The sequence below is a fragment of the Linepithema humile genome, chromosome 4, assembly GCF_040581485.1.
Source record: "Linepithema humile isolate Giens D197 chromosome 4, Lhum_UNIL_v1.0, whole genome shotgun sequence".
NCBI lineage: Eukaryota > Metazoa > Arthropoda > Insecta > Hymenoptera > Formicidae > Linepithema > Linepithema humile.
The window spans coordinates 13446602-13467703 of NC_090131.1; positions in this window are offsets into that span (position 1 = coordinate 13446602).

Below are 21102 nucleotides of genomic sequence, written 5' to 3' on the forward strand. Positions count from 1 at the left end.
TTCTTCGTATGTTTCTGGTCTCAAATTAATTTACAGACTTTGTACTATCAAAATATATAAGAAACTGAATTTGTTACTTGTTTTAAAGTATCGAGAAGCGACACTGTCGTCGCGGATTGATACGGCGCGGATTAAAAACGATATAATTAGTTGAAATAATTTGTTGCTCGTATGTTTTTGGTACCAAATTTATCTGCAGACTATGTACTATCGAAATATATAAGAAATTGAATTTGTTGCTCGTTTTAAAGTATCGAGAAGCGACGTTTTGTCGTCGCGGACTGGTACGGCGCGGATTAAAAACGTTATAATTAATTGAAATAATTTGTTGTTCGTATGTTTCTGGTCTCACGTTAATCTACGAACAATATACTAATCAAAAAAATAAGAAACTGAATTTGTTGCTCGTTTTAAAGTATCGAGAAGCGACACTGTCGTCGCGGATTGATACGGCGCGGATGAAAACGTTACAATTAGTTGAAATAATTTGTTGCTCGTATGTGTTTGGTACCAAATTAATTTACAGACTCTGTACTATCGAAATATATAAGAAATTGAATTTGTTGCTCGTTTTAAAGTATCGAGAAGCGACACTGTCGTCGCGGATTGATACGGCGCGGATTAAAAACGTTATAATTAGTTGAAATAATTTGTTGCTCGTATGTGTTTGGTACCAAATTAAGTTACAGACTCTGTACTATCGAAATATATAAGAAATTGAATTTGATGCTTGTTTTAAAGTATCGAGAAGCGACACTGTCGTCGCGGATTGATGCGGCGCGGATTAAAAACGTTATAATTAGTTGAAATAATTTGTTCTTCGTATGTTTCTGGTCTCAAATTAATTTATGAACAATATACAATTCAAAAAAATAAGAAACTGAATTTGTTGCTCGTTTTAAAGTATCGAGAAGCGACACTGTCGTCGCGGATTGATACGGCGCGGATTAAAAACGATATAATTAGTTGAAATAATTTGTTGCTCGTATGTTTTTGGTACCAAATTTATCTGCAGACTTTGTACTATCGAAATATATAAGAAATTGAATTTGTTGCTCGTTTTAAAGTATCGAGAAGCGACGTTTTGTCGTCGCGGACTGGTACGGCGCGGATTAAAATCGTTATAATTAATTGAAATAATTTGTTCTTCGTATGTTTCTGGTCTCAAATTAATTTACAGACTTTGTACTATCAAAATATATAAGAAACTGAATTTGTTACTTGTTTTAAAGTATCGAGAAGCGACACTGTCGTCGCGGATTGATACGGCGCGGATTAAAAACGATATAATTAGTTGAAATAATTTGTTGCTCGTATGTTTTTGGTACCAAATTTATCTGCAGACTTTGTACTATCGAAATATATAAGAAATTGAATTTGTTGCTCGTTTTAAAGTATCGAGAAGCGACGTTTTGTCGTCGCGGACTGGTACGGCGCGGATTAAAATCGTTATAATTAATTGAAATAATTTGTTCTTCGTATGTTTCTGGTCTCAAATTAATTTACAGACTTTGTACTATCAAAATATATAAGAAACTGAATTTGTTACTTGTTTTAAAGTATCGAGAAGCGACACTGTCGTCGCGGATTGATACGGCGCGGATTAAAAACGATATAATTAGTTGAAATAATTTGTTGCTCGTATGTTTTTGGTACCAAATTTATCTGCAGATTTTGTACTATCGAAATATATAAGAAATTAAATTTGTTGCTCGTTTTAAAGTATCGAGAAGCGACGTTTTGTCGTCGCGGACTGGTACGGCGCGGATTAAAAACGTTATAATTAATTGAAATAATTTGTTGTTCGTATGTTTCTGGTCTCACGTTAATCTACGAACAATATACTAATCAAAAAAATAAGAAACTGAATTTGTTGCTCGTTTTAAAGTATCGAGAAGCGACACTGTCGTCGCGGATTGATACGGCGCGGATGAAAACGTTACAATTAGTTGAAATAATTTGTTGCTCGTATGTGTTTGGTACCAAATTAATTTACAGACTCTGTACTATCGAAATATATAAGAAATTGAATTTGATGCTTGTTTTAAAGTATCGAGAAGCGACACTGTCGTCGCGGATTGATGCGGCGCGGATTAAAAACGTTATAATTAGTTGAAATAATTTGTTCTTCGTATGTTTCTGGTCTCAAATTAATTTATGAACAATATACAATTCAAAAAAATAAGAAACTGAATTTGTTGCTCGTTTTAAAGTATCGAGAAGCGACACTGTCGTCGCGGATTGATACGGCGCGGATTAAAAACGATATAATTAGTTGAAATAATTTGTTGCTCGTATGTTTTTGGTACCAAATTTATCTGCAGACTTTGTACTATCGAAATATATAAGAAATTGAATTTGTTGCTCGTTTTAAAGTATCGAGAAGCGACGTTTTGTCGTCGCGGACTGGTACGGCGCGGATTAAAATCGTTATAATTAATTGAAATAATTTGTTCTTCGTATGTTTCTGGTCTCAAATTAATTTACAGACTTTGTACTATCAAAATATATAAGAAACTGAATTTGTTACTTGTTTTAAAGTATCGAGAAGCGACACTGTCGTCGCGGATTGATACGGCGCGGATTAAAAACGTTATAATTAGTTGAAATAATTTGTTGCTCGTATGTGTTTGGTACCAAATTAATTTACAGACTCTGTACTATCGAAATATATAAGAAATTGAATTTGATGCTTGTTTTAAAGTATCGAGAAGCGACACTGTCGTCGCGGATTGATGCGGCGCGGATTAAAAACGTTATAATTAGTTGAAATAATTTGTTCTTCGTATGTTTCTGGTCTCAAATTAATTTATGAACAATATACAATTCAAAAAAATAAGAAACTGAATTTGTTGCTCGTTTTAAAGTATCGAGAAGCGACACTGTCGTCGCGGATTGATACGGCGCGGATTAAAAACGTTATAATTAATTGAAATAATTTGTTGTTCGTATGTTTCTGGTCTCACGTTAATCTACGAACAATATACTAATCAAAAAAATAAGAAACTGAATTTGTTGCTCGTTTTAAAGTATCGAGAAGCGACACTGTCGTCGCGGATTGATACGGCGCGGATTAAAAACGTTACAATTAGTTGAAATAATTTGTTGCTCGTATGTTTTTGGTACCAAATTTATCTGCAGACTTTGTACTATCGAAATATATAAGAAATTGAATTTGTTGCTCGTTTTAAAGTATCGAGAAGCGACACTGTCGTCGCGGATTGATACGGCGCGGATTAAAAACGTTATAATTAGTTGAAATAATTTGTTGCTCGTATGTGTTTGGTACCAAATTAATTTACATACTCTTTACTATCGAAATATATAAGAAATTGAATTTGTTGCTCGTTTTAAAGTATCGAGAAGCGACACTGTCGTCGCGGATTGATGCGGCGCGGATTAAAAACGTTATAATTAGTTGAAATATTTTGTTCTTCGTATGTTTCTGGTCTCAAATTAATTTATGTACAATATACTAATCAAAAAAATAAGAAACTGAATTTGTTGCTCGTTTTAAAGTATCGAGAAGCGACACTGTCGTCGCGGATTGATACGGCGCGGATTAAAAACGTTATAATTAGTTGAAATAATTTGTTGCTCGTATGTGTTTGGTACCAAATTAATTTACAGACTCTGTACTATCGAAATATATAAGAAATTGAATTTGATGCTTGTTTTAAAGTATCGAGAAGCGACACTGTCGTCGCGGATTGATGCGGCGCGGATTAAAAACGTTATAATTAGTTGAATTAATTTGTTCTTCGTATGTTTCTGGTCTCAAATAAATATACAGATTTTGTACTATCGAAATATATAAGAAATTGAATTTGTTGCTCGTTTTAAAGTATCGAGAAGCGACACTGTCGTCGCGGATTGATACGGCGCGGATTAAAAACGTTATAATTAGTTGAAATAATTTGTTGCTCGTATGTTTTTGGTACCAAATTAATCTACAGACTCTGTACTATCGAAATATATAAGAAATTGAATTTGTTGCTCGTTTTAAAGTATCGAGAAGCGACACTGTCGTCGCGGATTGATACGGCGCGGATTAGAAACGTTATAATTAGTTGAAATAATTTGTTGCTCGTATGTGTTTGGTACCAAATTAAGTTACAGACTCTGTACTATCGAAATATATAAGAAATTGAATTTGATGCTTGTTTTAAAGTATCGAGAAGCGACACTGTCGTCGCGGATTGATGCGGCGCGGATTAAAAACGTTATAATTAGTTGAAATAATTTGTTCTTCGTATGTTTCTGGTCTCAAATTAATTTATGAACAATATACAATTCAAAAAAATAAGAAACTGAATTTGTTGCTCGTTTTAAAGTATCGAGAAGCGACACTGTCGTCGCGGATTGATACGGCGCGGATTAAAAACGATATAATTAGTTGAAATAATTTGTTGCTCGTATGTTTTTGGTACCAAATTTATCTGCAGACTTTGTACTATCGAAATATATAAGAAATTGAATTTGTTGCTCGTTTTAAAGTATCGAGAAGCGACGTTTTGTCGTCGCGGACTGGTACGGCGCGGATTAAAATCGTTATAATTAATTGAAATAATTTGTTCTTCGTATGTTTCTGGTCTCAAATTAATTTACAGACTTTGTACTATCAAAATATATAAGAAACTGAATTTGTTACTTGTTTTAAAGTATCGAGAAGCGACACTGTCGTCGCGGATTGATACGGCGCGGATTAAAAACGATATAATTAGTTGAAATAATTTGTTGCTCGTATGTTTTTGGTACCAAATTTATCTGCAGACTTTGTACTATCGAAATATATAAGAAATTGAATTTGTTGCTCGTTTTAAAGTATCGAGAAGCGACGTTTTGTCGTCGCGGACTGGTACGGCGCGGATTAAAAACGTTATAATTAATTGAAATAATTTGTTGTTCGTATGTTTCTGGTCTCACGTTAATCTACGAACAATATACTAATCAAAAAAATAAGAAACTGAATTTGTTGCTCGTTTTAAAGTATCGAGAAGCGACACTGTCGTCGCGGATTGATACGGCGCGGATGAAAACGTTGCAATTAGTTGAAATAATTTGTTGCTCGTATGTGTTTGGTACCAAATTAATTTACAGACTCTGTACTATCGAAATATATAAGAAATTGAATTTGATGCTTGTTTTAAAGTATCGAGAAGCGACACTGTCGTCGCGGATTGATGCGGCGCGGATTAAAAACGTTATAATTAGTTGAATTAATTTGTTCTTCGTATGTTTCTGGTCTCAAATAAATATACAGATTTTGTACTATCGAAATATATAAGAAATTGAATTTGTTGCTCGTTTTAAAGTATCGAGAAGCGACACTGTCGTCGCGGATTGATACGGCGCGGATTAAAAACGTTATAATTAGTTGAAATAATTTGTTGCTCGTATGTGTTTGGTACCAAATTAATTTACAGACTCTGTACTATCGAAATATATAAGAAATTGAATTTGATGCTTGTTTTAAAGTATCGAGAAGCGACACTGTCGTCGCGGATTGATGCGGCGCGGATTAAAAACGTTATAATTAGTTGAATTAATTTGTTCTTCGTATGTTTCTGGTCTCAAATAAATATACAGATTTTGTACTATCGAAATATATAAGAAATTGAATTTGTTGCTCGTTTTAAAGTATCGAGAAGCGACACTGTCGTCGCGGATTGATACGGCGCGGATTAAAAACGTTATAATTAGTTGAAATAATTTGTTGCTCGTATGTTTTTGGTACCAAATTAATCTACAGACTCTGTACTATCGAAATATATAAGAAATTGAATTTGTTGCTCGTTTTAAAGTATCGAGAAGCGACACTGTCGTCGCGGATTGATACGGCGCGGATTAAAAACGTTATAATTAGTTGAAATAATTTGTTGCTCGTATGTGTTTGGTACCAAATTAAGTTACAGACTCTGTACTATCGAAATATATAAGAAATTGAATTTGATGCTTGTTTTAAAGTATCGAGAAGCGACACTGTCGTCGCGGATTGATGCGGCGCGGATTAAAAACGTTATAATTAGTTGAAATAATTTGTTCTTCGTATGTTTCTGGTCTCAAATTAATTTATGAACAATATACAATTCAAAAAAATAAGAAACTGAATTTGTTGCTCGTTTTAAAGTATCGAGAAGCGACACTGTCGTCGCGGATTGATACGGCGCGGATTAAAAACGATATAATTAGTTGAAATAATTTGTTGCTCGTATGTTTTTGGTACCAAATTTATCTGCAGACTTTGTACTATCGAAATATATAAGAAATTGAATTTGTTGCTCGTTTTAAAGTATCGAGAAGCGACGTTTTGTCGTCGCGGACTGGTACGGCGCGGATTAAAATCGTTATAATTAATTGAAATAATTTGTTCTTCGTATGTTTCTGGTCTCAAATTAATTTACAGACTTTGTACTATCAAAATATATAAGAAACTGAATTTGTTACTTGTTTTAAAGTATCGAGAAGCGACACTGTCGTCGCGGATTGATACGGCGCGGATTAAAAACGATATAATTAGTTGAAATAATTTGTTGCTCGTATGTTTTTGGTACCAAATTTATCTGCAGACTTTGTACTATCGAAATATATAAGAAATTGAATTTGTTGCTCGTTTTAAAGTATCGAGAAGCGACGTTTTGTCGTCGCGGACTGGTACGGCGCGGATTAAAAACGTTATAATTAATTGAAATAATTTGTTGTTCGTATGTTTCTGGTCTCACGTTAATCTACGAACAATATACTAATCAAAAAAATAAGAAACTGAATTTGTTGCTCGTTTTAAAGTATCGAGAAGCGACACTGTCGTCGCGGATTGATACGGCGCGGATGAAAACGTTACAATTAGTTGAAATAATTTGTTGCTCGTATGTGTTTGGTACCAAATTAATTTACAGACTCTGTACTATCGAAATATATAAGAAATTGAATTTGATGCTTGTTTTAAAGTATCGAGAAGCGACACTGTCGTCGCGGATTGATGCGGCGCGGATTAAAAACGTTATAATTAGTTGAAATAATTTGTTCTTCGTATGTTTCTGGTCTCAAATTAATTTATGAACAATATACAATTCAAAAAAATAAGAAACTGAATTTGTTTCTCGTTTTAAAGTATCGAGAAGCGACACTTTGTCGTCGCGGATTGATACGGCGCGGATTAAAATCGTTATAATTAATTGAAATAATTTGTTCTTCGTATGTTTCTGGTCTCAAATTAATTTATGAACAATATACTAATCAAAAAAATAAGAAACTGAATTTGTTGCTCGTTTTGAAGTATCGAGAAGCGACACTGTCGTCGCGGATTGATACGGCGCGGATTAAAAACGTTATAATTAGTTGAAATAAGTTGTTGCTCGTATGTGTTTGGTACCAAATTAATTTACAGACTCTGTTACTATCGAAATATATAAGAAATTGAATTTGTTGCTCGTTTTAAAGTATCGAGAAGCGACACTGTCGTCGCGGATTGATACGGCACTTGAATTAAAAACGTTATAATTAATTGAAATAATTTGTTGTTCGTATGTTTCTGGTCTCACGTTAATCTACGAACAATATACTAATCAAAAAAATAAGAAACTGAATTTGTTGCTCGTTTTAAAGTATCGAGAAGCGACACTGTCGTCGCATGATTGATACGGCGCGGATTAAAAACGTTACAATTAGTTGAAATAATTTATTGCTCGTATGTTTTTGGTACCAAATTAATCTACAGACCCTGTACTATCGAAATATATAAGAAGTGGAATTTGTTGCTCGTTTTAAAGTATCGAGAAGCGACACTGTCGTCGCGGATTGATACGGCGCGGATTAAAAACGTTATAATTAGTTGAAATAATTTGTTGCTCGTATGTGTTTGGTACCAAATTAATTTACAGACTCTGTACTATCGAAATATATAAGAAATTGAATTTGATGCTTGTTTTAAAGTATCGAGAAGCGACACTGTCGTCGCGGATTGATGCGGCGCGGATTAAAAACGTTATAATTAGTTGAAATAATTTGTTCTTCGTATGTTTCTGGTCTCAAATTAACTTATGAACAATATACAATTCAAAAAAATAAGAAACTGAATTTGTTGCTCGTTTTAAAGTATCGAGAAGCGACACTTTGTCGTCGCGGATTGATACGGCGCGGATTAAAAACGTTATAATTAATTGAAATAATTTGTTGTTCCTATGTTTCTGGTCTCACGTTAATCTACGAACAATATACTAATCAAAAAAATAAGAAACTGAATTTGTTGCTTGTTTTAAAGTATCGAGAAGCGACACTTTGTCGTCGCGGATTGATACGGCGCGGATTAAAAACGTTATAATTAGTTGAAATAAGTTGTTGCTCGTATGTGTTTGGTACCAAATTAATTTACAGACTCTGTACTATCGAAATATATAAGAAATTGAATTTGTTGCTCGTTTTAAAGTATCGAGAAGCGACACTTTGTCGTCGCGGATTGATACGGCGCGGATTAAAAACGTTATAATTAATTGAAATAATTTGTTCTTCGTATGTTTCTGGTCTCAAATTAATTTATGAACAATATACTAATCAAAAAAATAAGAAACTGAATTTGTTGCTCGTTTTAAAGTATCGAGAAGCGACACTGTCGTCGCGGATTGATACGGCGCGGATTAAAAACGTTATAATTAGTTGAAATAAGTTGTTGCTCGTATGTGTTTGGTACCAAATTAATTTACAGACTCTGTACTATCGAAATATATAAGAAATTGAATTTGTTGCTCGTTTTAAAGTATCGAGAATATATTGCTCTGTGTTTTATCGGAGAAGGAGTAATGATAAAAGTTTTGCTGTAATGATTGCTTGTTAGTAAAACGAATCCCGGTTCCAAATATTTTTTTATGGTATCGATATTTATTTTTTTATACGTTAATGGTTAAATTTAATTTTAAAAATTATTTATTGGGGTATTATTTCAGAATAATTGGAAGCTGAGTTTTATTTAATATTATATATATTATTTATTTTTTTGCTCTTATTGATTTTTTTTTTTATTTTTTTTTTATTTTTTTATAGATTTAAATATTATAATATAAATTTAATAATATATTATATGAATAATTAAATAATCAAAAATTTTTATTAAATAATTATTTATATAATATATTATTGAATTTATATTAAAAGATTTAATTCCATAAAATAATCAAAAAAAATAAATCAATAAAAGCAAAAAAATTAATAATATATATAATATTAAATAAAACTCTACTTCCAATTATTCTGGAATAATACTCCAATAAATAATTTTTAAAAATGTCAGAATTAGTTTTACCTCAAAAAAAAAAAATTATATACAATTAATTTTCATGAACAAAAAAATCCAATAAAAACTTTCATTAAAATTATAAATGAAAAAATTATTGATAATTTTTTTTTATTTAAATACATAAATATTAACTCAAAAATTCATATTCCAAAAATATTTAGGGGGACTAAGTCCACGAGCGGCGTGTTGCTTTTAACCTAATTTAACCTATTTTAACCTATTTTAACCTTTTTTTTTTTTTTTTTTTTTTTTTTTTTTGGTTCGAGGGCCAGAAGGGCCCCCCCAGGGTGAGGAAATCTTCAAAAGACAATTCCGTCGTGCAAGGGCTGAGGATTGCTACCCCTCAGCCTGACGGAATTAGTGTCGGATTCACCGCTCACCCTAACTATCGTCAGGATGAACGGTGCCTACCGACTAAAACCTCACCCCGGTAAGATCCATTCGTGCACCGCCATGTTAGTGAGAGTCCAGGGCTGACGGACTAGCGCATTTCACCTGTTGTCTCACGTAGGCCTATCCTGGTAAGGGATCCAGATCCTTAGAAGGTCCGGTATTCGTCCGGACTCCCATATCCCCGGTACCGACTTCACGGACCTGTTGAGGGTCCTGGTTGCGGGGAATCCGGACAATCTGGTCGATCAGGTCCAGTTCCTCGCGCCTTCTTGGAGTCCGCTTGAGGGGGACTGGACGAATCCTCCCTCGGCCTCTTGGCCTCCCCCATGCCCAACATCGACTCCGTCTCCATCTCTGGAGAGGAGAGAGGAAGGGGGGGAAGTTGGGACCGCATTGTCTCATCAGGCACAATACCGCGCACTTCCTTGGATTTTGGAGGAATCGGGGGGCAGTCCGTACTCCCCGTTCTATGGCCCGATGGTAACCCTTTAAGGGCACACAGTGGGCAATGTGGTTTCCTCCTGCACTCACCTGAGGAATGCCCTTCCTCTCCGCACCTATAACAACAGCAGGCCCTATCTATATTAGAAGGGCACCGCTGCTGAACATGCCCACGACCCAGGCAACGGAAACACTGGGCCGGGCGACTCTGAAGGAGCTCCACCTTCACTTGTGCCCATCCGATTTGCACTGAGCCCACTTCTGCGAGCTTGAGTGCAGCGTCCGCAGGGCACTGGGCCCAGGCCAGGTTCAGGCCCCTACGACCCCCGGTCTGTACCCGTCCCAGTCGGACTTCCTCTCCGTCGCAACCTCCCTCGTGGGATATTGCCGCGATTATGTCCTCGCGGGAGGAGATGGAATGATCCCCCAGGCCAACGAGTCGGAAATCTAGCCTTCTCGAGGGCCTGGAGATCCTCACCTCGTCCGTTCGGTCCGCCACAACCTCCTTTAGCTTGACCGCTAACGCGTCCGCCTTCATCCTGGATTGTTCTCCTGCAATTTCCAGGAGAATTCCTCCATTCCGCGCATTCCTGATCTTCAAGGAATTGAGGTTTAAATCCTTGAGATTTATCCTCTCCCTGGCCTCCTTCATGACGTCCGCATAGGTGCCATCGGGGGCAGAAATTGCCACCGCAGCGGTTCGCGGAAGTCTCCTCTTGATCCCTGCGCGGGAGATGACGCCCTTCGAGGGTTTCTTCGCCTGCGTTTTCCCTTCCTTTTTGGCAGTGGTGGAAGGGGGTAAAGGAGGCCCTTGAGGTCCCTTTCCCTTCTTTCTCCTGCCTCCCTTCACAACCGCGGTCCAGGGTTGCTCCATCTCTCGTGGATGAGGGATGGGCTCCTCAGCCGTCAAATCCCCTTCTGACAGGACCTCAGTCCTTCGATGGGGTAGTAGGGGGGGTGCGGTGACGGATTTCCCCTTTCCCTTCCCCTTCCCCTTCTTCTCCTTCCTATTCCCTTCGTCTGCATGAGCCGGGCCAGGAGCGGTTCGTCCGCCCTGTTCTAGTCGTGCGACGCGATCCTCCATTCTCCTGATGGAATCCGTCATAGAGGTCATCAGGGTACTTAATTTCCTGTCGACCTCCATGAGGATCTTCGTTGCCATCCCTCCATTTACCGAAGGGCGAGAAGGGGCTTCCCCCTCCAAGTCCAACTCCATATCCGTGACGGGGTCAATCGGCATATCAAGTGTGATATCCGATCGCCCCATCGGGTCCCTACCTAGAGTAGGAGATCTAGGGTCCCTGATTAGAGGGCCCTCCAAGTTTGGAGGATTGGCCTTGAGGTAGCGTATAGCTTCCTCCGCTTTGGACAATTTCCTCAGCAAATTCTCGTTCTGGGCCTTATAGGCCGTATTGTCCCTTTCCACAACATTGACCCGGGACCGCCAATATCCCGGATCACCCACCTTGTCCGCCCTAACCGACAGGGTCCTCAGCACCTCCCTAAGGAGGTATACATTGACCTTAATTTGGCCGCTGAGAGAACCCTTCATGTTGGTAGTAGAAGTCCTTGCCTGTTCTATCTCATCAAGGCATTTGTCTGCGTGGACAACAATTTCCCTTGACGAGCCTCTCTCCATCTGCCGTAGACGGTGTTCCACCTTCCCTCTTTGTTCACAAGTGAGAGGTGGGGGACGTACCATAAGCATGGAGGACCCCTCCGTCTCCACATCCTCTTCTTTATATGGAAGGTTTTTGCCCTTTTTTCGGGTCAAACCTTTCCCCGATCCCTCTGTTCCCGACGTGGACAGGGCCTTGAATGGACCTGTCCCGTCCTTCCTCGGTCTTCCCGGTGCTCTATGAAGCATCGGGAGGCGATACGGCCCCTGAGGGTTTTCCCCTCCCTCACTGATGCGAGATGCAGGCCTGGAAGGGCCTGCCTCATCTCCAGAGTCCTCCGACCCTGGATCCCCAGCTCTGCTTGGGGGGCGTTGAGTGGTGAACTCCTCCTCTGGAGAGTCTCCCACCTCGACCACCTCCATGTCAGATTCTTCGTCTTCCTTCTTCTTCTCCTCTTCAGGTGCTGACCCTTTTTTCACGGTGATGGTACCGGGGGCCAACCTTTCGAGGGACGTCATCCTAGGAGCATGGTCCGAGTCTGAAGAGTCCGAACCGTGCAAAGCCGATAAAGTTCGGCTCTTCCGCATGCCCTCCTTAAACACAGGAGGACCAATTCCACCCCTAAGACGGAGAGGGGTATTATCCGCCTTCTCCGGAGTTTCCCGTCCCAGATGTCCGTATTCATACGGTTTACCCAATTTCCTTAGGTATTCCATTGCCCTATTAACTTCTTCTTTCTGTTTCAGGTCGGAGCCCAGCAGTTCAGCAGCAGCCACCAGGACAACGCACGCCTGCCGGTAAGTAGACCTAATTTTCTTTCTTTTCCATTTTTCAGGAACTACAACTCTTCTACGAAGCTCATATCGAGACCACACCCTAAAAATGGAATCCGCCATTTCCTTCCTGGTTATACGGAATGTGCTCCTTCCACCCGGACCCAGAGATTTATAGGTTTTCCACGCCATGTCCGTATTACAATGGCAATGCTTCTTTCCGCACCCCAACTTATCTGCCATAAAGCAGAAGGTCCCATACAAGTCAATCGTGAATTCCATGGACCTGTTCGAAAACAGTCTCTCGCCCTGGCTAAACATCGTCGCCACTGATCCGATAACTCTATTGGCCACTAGGCTCGGTGAACACCTAGTGGTCAGCCCGTCGCTGGATGACGACGTAGCAGGAGCCGGGACAGGACTCCCACCACGCCGGTCCCTGGGGGTCCGAATCCCCTGGGACGGTAACCTTGTTCCTGTTTGATCAGCCATGTCCATGTAGATAAACTTGGTTTGTTGACAGTGTGTCCTTCACCGGATTTTATATCGGAGTTTTTCCTCTCCTAGACCGATGGCCCACCCTAGGCTTTCGAGCTCGGTCTACCCGGGTCTTTTTATAGAGGTTTTACCACCCTCGCAGCCCGTGATAGTGCCACCACACTATCACCGGCCCCCGGCCCCACAAACTGGGGTTACGGTATGTGACGCTTACGCCCCCCTCGTGCAATGGGGGCTCGACCGTTATGCCGGAGCACCGGCGTGCTAACGAGGCTGGTCAGGCCCCGGCTTTTTTCTCGAGGTAATGCTCCTCTATCCTGGGGGTGTGTTTTAAATAAACACACCTATCGAGTCCAGGCACCCGGGCGATTGAAGTCAGGGCCGCCAACCCCTTCCGGCTAATCGGGACAAGTCCCTTGAGGGGTAGCCGGACCCCCGTTCCCTCCTAAGAAGGAACTGTGCGCTCTTAGCACCGCGGAAACACCTTTTCAGGTATTCCCCCGGTGAGCCCCCTCACCACGACAAGGTGGCGCACAACGAGGAGGAACCTAGTTTAACCTATTTTAACCTATTTTAACCTAATTGTAACATTACAATATATTATAACATATAACATTAAAATATATTATTCAGAGTTTCCCTAAATTTGCACCCACGAAATGCAAGGCGTGATACATTAGGCTAAAAGAAACAACTTTTTTCTATAGCAAAATTGCGTGCGATAAGTAGTTTTTGAAAGAAGAGCAGAACGCTTATTGGTTTGCTTCAACCTTTTTTAACCTATTTTAACGTAGCTTAACCTATTTTAACGTAGTTTAACCTATTTTAACGTAGTTTAACCTATTTTAACCTAGTTTAACCTATTTTAACCTCTTTTAACCTATTTTAACCTAATTGTAACATTACAATATATTATAACATATAACATATAAAAATATATTAATCAGAGTTTTCCTAAATTTGCACCCACGGAATGCAAGGCGTGATACATTAGGCTAAAAGAAACAACTTTTTCCTATAGCAAAATTGCGTGCGATAAGTAGTTTTTGAAAGAAGAGCAGAACGCTTATTGGTTTGCTTCAACCTCTTTTAACCTATTTTAACCTAGTTTAACCTCTTTTAACCTAGTTTAATCTATATTAACCTATTTTAACCTCTTTTAACCTATTTTAACCTAATTGTAACATTACAATATATTATAACATATAACATATAAAAATATATTAATCAGAGTTTTCCTAAATTTGCACCCACGAAATGCAAGGCGTGATACATTAGGCTAAAAGAAACAACTTTTTCCTATAGCAAAATTGCGTGCGATAAGTAGTTTTTGAAAGAAGAGCAGAACGCTTATTGGTTTGCTTCAACCTTTTTTAACCTATTTTAACGTAGTTTAACCTATTTTAACCTTTTTTTTTTTTTTTTTTTTTTACAAGGGGAAATGCCTACGCATACCCCCTCCCCCGGGATGGGGAGGGGGTTATATGGGACTTGCACCCACTAAAACCCCTTGGTGTTCCTCTCGTGCGTTTATAGAAAGGGCACTGGGGTCGCGTTAGCATTCTACCAGTGCCCTCCCACGCTTTTTGTGACCCTCTTGGAGGGTCACCTATCCTATCTTGATTGAACCGGAATGCGGGAACACTTCGCATTCCGGTTACGACTCGTGGGTCGACGTGCAATGAGGGGTCGGTGAATCCCGCACTGGCCCATCTGCCGACCCTGGAGAAGGGACAACATAGGGGGGTTAGAGGATGGAGGACAAGTATGCCCTCCTCCTCGCTCCCCCCCTCCTTCTCCGTGAGAGAGGGGCATCTGGCGCCACCTCTCTCTCCCTTTCCGCGTCTTCCTTTGCGGACATTACGTCTTCGCAAAAGGAGACCGCGGCCTGCCACTCGCTTTCTTCGTCGAGCATGTGTTGTACCATGCTCGACAGGGAGAGCTCCTCCTCTTCCCCTAAATGGAGCGAGTCCCGGAGGACACGGCGTCCCCCATCCCATGCTGGGCATTCCAGCAGGGTGTGGTCCGCCGTGTCCCCGGTACCCCCGCAATGGTGACAACCCTCCGTGGGCTCTCTCCCTATGCGGTGCAGGTACTCCCCGAAACATCCGTGTCCGGTGAGCACCTGCACCAATCTAAACGTAAGTTGTCCCGGCCGTCCATCCACCCAGTCTTTGAACATCGGGCGGATGGCCCCGGCGACGCGCGCCCCTGATCTGGATGTCGTATGGACGACATCCCTCTCCCAGATTCCTATGTAGCGTCGCCGGGTGTGGAGCCGCCGCACTTCCTCCCTTTGCGAGTTGCCAGCTCCGATCTCCCCACCAGGTCCCTCCCGCCGGCGACGCACCCGGTCCCAGTAAAGGTCCGAGTACATCGCCGCCGCGAGGGTCCACGGAAGCGATCCCGCGATTATACACGCCGCCTCCCACGAGACGGTCCGGTACCCCCTTATTATACCGACGGCCAGGCAGCGCTGCGTCTGTCGTATTATCGACCGGCAGCGCCGACTGGCCGCCATTTTCTCCGCCCAAATAGGGGCCCCATATAGGGCCATACTTTGGACCGCCCCGTTGTAGAGGCGACGTGCTCCCTCCCCCGGCCCCCCGAGATTGACCATGAGGCGCCGCAGGCAGAAGGCCGCGGCCCTTATTCGGGGGGCCAAGCGCGTGAAGTGCGGCTCGAAACTCCACCGGCTGTCGAGGACCAGGCCCAGATACTTCATCTGGGCCCGGACCTCGATCTCGGTACCCTCTATCAGGAGCCGGGTCCCCCGCGGCGGTCCCCTCACTCGCGGCCCCGCGAACCACACCGCCTCGGTCTTTCGCAGCGCCACGTTGAGACCCAGCCCCCTGATCCTGCCCACGAGGAGTTCCACCCCGGCTGTGGCGAGCCTGCTCGTCTCGCCCCAGTCCCTCCCCCGCACTAGGAGCAAGGTGTCGTCCGCATAGCAGACGACACCGAGCCCCCCCAGGAGGGCAGCCCGCAATACTCCGTCGTATGCGAGGTCCCACAGTATCGGTCCCAGCACCGATCCCTGCGGGACCCCGCATCGAACCCCCCTCCGGTGTTCCGCCCCGTATTTTCCCGGGTATGTGAGCCACCTGTCGCTGAGGTAGTCCCCGACGACCGACCGCACATACGCGGGCACCCGGTGATAGACGAGCGCCCGGCGTATGCATTCCCAGGGGATGGTGTTGAAGGCATTGGCGATGTCCAAGGACACCGCGATCACCACCATCCCCCGGGAAACAGCTTCATCCGCGAAGGTCCTTACGCGTTGAATCGCATCGATAGTCGAGCGACCCCCGCGGAATCCGTACTGGCAGTCGGCCAGATCGGGTCCCACCCGCGACAGGCAGTCGTTGATTCGCGTCGCGATGATGCGCTCAAACATCTTTCCCGCTTCATTTAATAAACAAATGGGGCGGTATGCCGAGGGGGACCCGGCGGGCCTACCCTCCTTAGGGATCAGAACTAGCCTGGCCCTCTTCCACTCGGGGGGAAATCGCCCGGTCTCGAGGCATCTGTTGAACAGATGCCTCAGACCGTCTCCCAGGGCCCCTGAGGCCAAGGCCAGCGCCCTGGCGGGGACGCCGTCCGGACCCGGCGCCGTTTTCTTCGCCTTGATCCGGTCGACGGCCCCTTTGAGCTCGCCGGGCGTGATCCCCAGCTCCTCCGTCCAGTTGTTCGGCTCCCGGACGGGGGCTACTCCCGAGGGGTCGTCGCAGTCCCGCCCCAGAGGGAACAGGGCCGCAACGATGTCCCCCAGGAGCCGGGGATCCAACCGCTCGGTCGTGGGGGGGCCACTGTCGCGCAACTTTTTCCTAACGATTTTATACGGCCTCCCCCACGGATCCTTGTCGATCGTCCCAACGAGCTCCTCCCAGGCACTAGCCTTGGCCTGCCTTATGGCCCGCTGAAGAGCCTTACGAGCCAAATTGTAAGACTCCCACAGCGGGGCCGCTGCCGTATCCGCGTCCCGATCCTGCCGTCTACGGCGATGGGTGTACCGGCGGCGCGCCCGGTTACACTCCTCTCTCAGCCGTGAGAGCTCGGGCGTCCACCAGTATACCCCCCGTCGGCAAGGGGCCGCTCGTATCCGAGGCATAGCCATGTCACAGATTCGCTCCATGGCCCCCCGGAGCCAGGCGGCCCCCTCGTCGACGTCCTCTAGCACCCTGGGTCTAGCGTCGAGGACCCAGGCCTCCACGACAGCGGCTGCCATAAGCAGGTCCCGGTTTAGGCGTCTCTGCGCCCATTTGGTGGAAGTCCCCCTCCCGCCGCCGGTGGGCAGTCCGAGCAGGGCTCCGAGGGAGGGATCGGAGACCGCGAATCTCACATACCGATGATCGGAGAGTGTCTCCTCCTCCTCCATCACGCCCCACCCGGACACCATGCGCGAGGCGCGGGGGCATGCGAACGTCACATCTATTACCGAGCCCCCATTGTGCCTGACGCAGGTGAGGGCCGATCCTCGGCTGATCACGCCGAGGCCCAGCCCCGCCACCCACCGGTCGAGCGTCTCGCCCCTCGCGTCCGTGACCGGGGATCCCCACGCCGAGTGTTTGGCGTTGAAATCCCCGGCCACTATGATTGGAAGGGCCGGAAGCAGCCTAATCGCCGCCTCTAGCTCTCCCAGTTCCTCCTCGAATAGGGCGAGCGTCCGATTCGGCGAGAGGTACACTCCCACCACTAACATTTCCCCCCATCTTGCAATCGCAAAGCCCCTCCCCCCTCCCGCTTTGGAGAGGGGAAGGGCCTCGCGGCCGCCTTCTCCTACGATGGCCGCCAAGCCGCACGCACTCCCGATCCAGTTCGACCTGGTCGGGACCGCGTACGGCTCGGCCACTATGGCCAGGCCAATTCTCCACTCCACCAGGCGCTGAACAAAGAGGTCCTGCGCCGCAGCGGAGCGGTTGAGGTTTGCCTGAAGGACGCCATGGACCGCCATTTTTAGGCCGTGTCCATGGCCTCCTCCAGGCCGCTATTCAACACGCGGGAGAGAGTATCCACCCCAGAGGAGAGAGTGGGTAGAGCCTCTTGTCCACCCACTCTCTCCTCTCCTACCCCTTTTCTTTTCGCATTACCTCTCCCCCTTTTAGGGGGAGGGGTACATGCTTTTGACCCTAACCTATGGTTATTGGGCCGTCCCAGATCTGTGCAAAGGGGGCACCTGGGGGCCGCGTTACATGCAGCCGCCAAGTGTCCCCCCTGCCCGCAACGGTAACATCTATCGCTTCGGTCCACCTCCGCTGTGCACTGCTGCCTCGTGTGTCCTGCCTCCAGGCAGCGGAAACATTGTAGTGGGCGGGCTCTCAGTGGCTCTATCTTTGCCATCGTCCATCCCACTCTCAACTTCCCTAGTGCCGCCAATTTGGCTGCGGCTTTCACAGGGCATCTGAGCCAGTATCCGGCCTTCTGTGATGCCACAATTCTGCGGGTGCCTACCTGCACCTCGTGCTCGGGGCAGCCCCCGGCCTCGGCCACGACGAGTTTTAATTCCTCTTCCGTGACCGAGATGTCCACTCCTTGAATGCGCAGCTCGGATCGGGCAACCGGACTGCTTATTTGGATCCCCATTTGGACTCCGATCGTTTCTCTCAGTCGATCCGCCAATTTGTCCGCCTTTGCGTTGCTTCCCTCTCCTGGAACCTCCATGAGGTATCCTCCACTTCTCGTTGGTCTGCTCCTTAAATAGTCGACCTCGATTTCCTTGAGAGGGACCCTCTTCCTTGCTTCAGAGAGGATCTTCTCCCAGGAATGTTTCTCCTCCGTCTCCGGGGGGATGGTTAGTACCACCGCCGCAGTTTGGCGCGGCGCTCTCGTCTTTTTCTTCTTCGCGCTCGCGTCACCGTCTCTGTCTTTTGACTTGACACCGCCCGGTCCTTTGTTGGTTGCCGGTTTGCTGGCTTGTCCTTTTTCCGCTGTCAGGGCGGGCTTTACCTTTAGGTGCTTCCCTCTCTTAAGCACCTCGACAAAGGTCACCGCAGGGGTGACCTTTTTTGAGGTGTTTTTACTGGCGGGGGCCTCTTGCGACATAGTTACAGGTGTGGGGGGTCCCCCACTGTTTTTATCTGCCGCTTTCTTCTTGGAGGTCTTTTTCGGGTTCTCCTTTTTCTTCTTGATCGTTTCCTTAGGGGGCTGTGGGCCCTTGGAGACTCCTTCAACTCCCAGGGGTGGTCTTAGTTTCTCATCTGGGAGTAGGCGAGATTGTATGGCCTCAAATCTCGCATTGATCATCTCTCCCACCTGTCTGATGATATCCCCCGTCATCTTCGCCAAAGGTTGTGAGGAGTCACCCTGTAGCGGGGTTGGGGGGGGTGGGAGCTTCGTGTTCGGTCAACTCCGCGCGAGCGGAGAGACTCACACGAGCGTCCGAAGACGCCGTACTTCATCTAGCGACAGAATTGTCGCGCGTGTCCTCATTGCCGCCGGTATCTTTCGATCCGGTCGGCGACACAACCTATTTTAACCTAGTTTAACCTCTTTTAACCTATTTTAACCTAGTTTAACCTATTTTAACCTATTTTAACCTAATTGTAACATTACAATATATTATAACATATAACATAAAAATATATTAATCAGAGTTTTCTTAAATTTGCACCCACGGAATGCAAGGCGTGATACATTAGGCTAAAAGAAACAACTTTTTCCTATAGCAAAATTGCGTGCGATAAGTAGTTTTTGAAAGAAGAGCAGAACGCTTATTGGTTTGCTTCAACCTCTTTTAACCTATTTTAACCTAGTTTAACCTCTTTTAACCTATTTTAACCTAATTGTAACATTACAATATATTATAACATATAACATATAAAAATATATTAATCAGAATTTTCCTAAATTTGCACCCACGAAATGCAAGGCGTGATACATTAGGCTAAAAGAAACAACTTTTTCCTATAGCAAAATTGCGTGCGATAAGTAGTTTTTGAAAGAAGAGCAGAACGCTTATTGGTTTGCTTCAACCTCTTTTAACCTATTTTAACCTTATCGTAACATAATACAATTTATTATAACATGTAACATATTAAAATATATTATTCAGTTTCCCTAAATTTGCTCCCACGGAATGCAAGGCGTGATACATTAGGCTAAAAGAAACAACTTTTTTCTTTAGCAAAATTGCGTGCGATAAGTAGTTTTTGAAAGGAGAGCAGAACGCTTATTGGTTTGCTTCAACCTATTTTAACCTATTTTAACCTCTTTTAACCTATTTTAACCTTATCGTAACATAATACAATTTATTATAACATGTTGTAACATATTAAAATATATTGTTACGTCTGTAACGTCCAGCCCCCACCCTCCTTTTTAAAATTTCGATTGTTAGTTAAAACCATAAAATAAGAATAATTAATAACAACGCGTAGAAGATAAGTATAATATAAGTATAACATAAGTATAATATAAGTATAACCCAAGTGTAAAATAGATATAAGCATCCTCGAAGTCTCTCGAATATTCCATCCTAATTCTTTCGAGAACATTCCCGAAGTCTCTCGAATGTTCCACCTTATTTCCATCGAGAACATTCTCGAAGTCTCTCGAACGTTCTTCCATGAAGCCCCAACCTTCCAGAACACTCTATCTCTAAAACAATCCCGAACCTTCTAGAACCTTCCGCTTCTAGAATATACCCAAACCTTCTAGAAGGATCCATCCCTAAGACCCCTTGAACGTGTCCGACACCTGAGGCACGTAAGGGACCTGTCATAAAACCCTTCGACCTAACGGTACGTCCTGTCATAAAACCCTTCGACCTAACGGTACGTCCTGTCATAAAACCCTCCAACACCCGAGGCACGTAAGGGACCTGTCATAAAACCCTTCGGCCTAACGGTACAGTAAGACCCTTCCGTCCCAAAATTCCTTAGCGCTAGGATAGTGGGGCTCACTGGGTATAAAAGCGCCCACGTAACGGCGTTCCCTCTCAGTACTAGCTCCGACTTCGACGCGTACACATCTCTTGCTAAATCTTGCTATATCGCTCGCGCTAAACCTTAACTTGTATAAGTCTTGAATGCGTACTTGTAGGTTGTATCTTTAACCAAGTGTAACTCTACTAATTCTAAAATAAACCAAG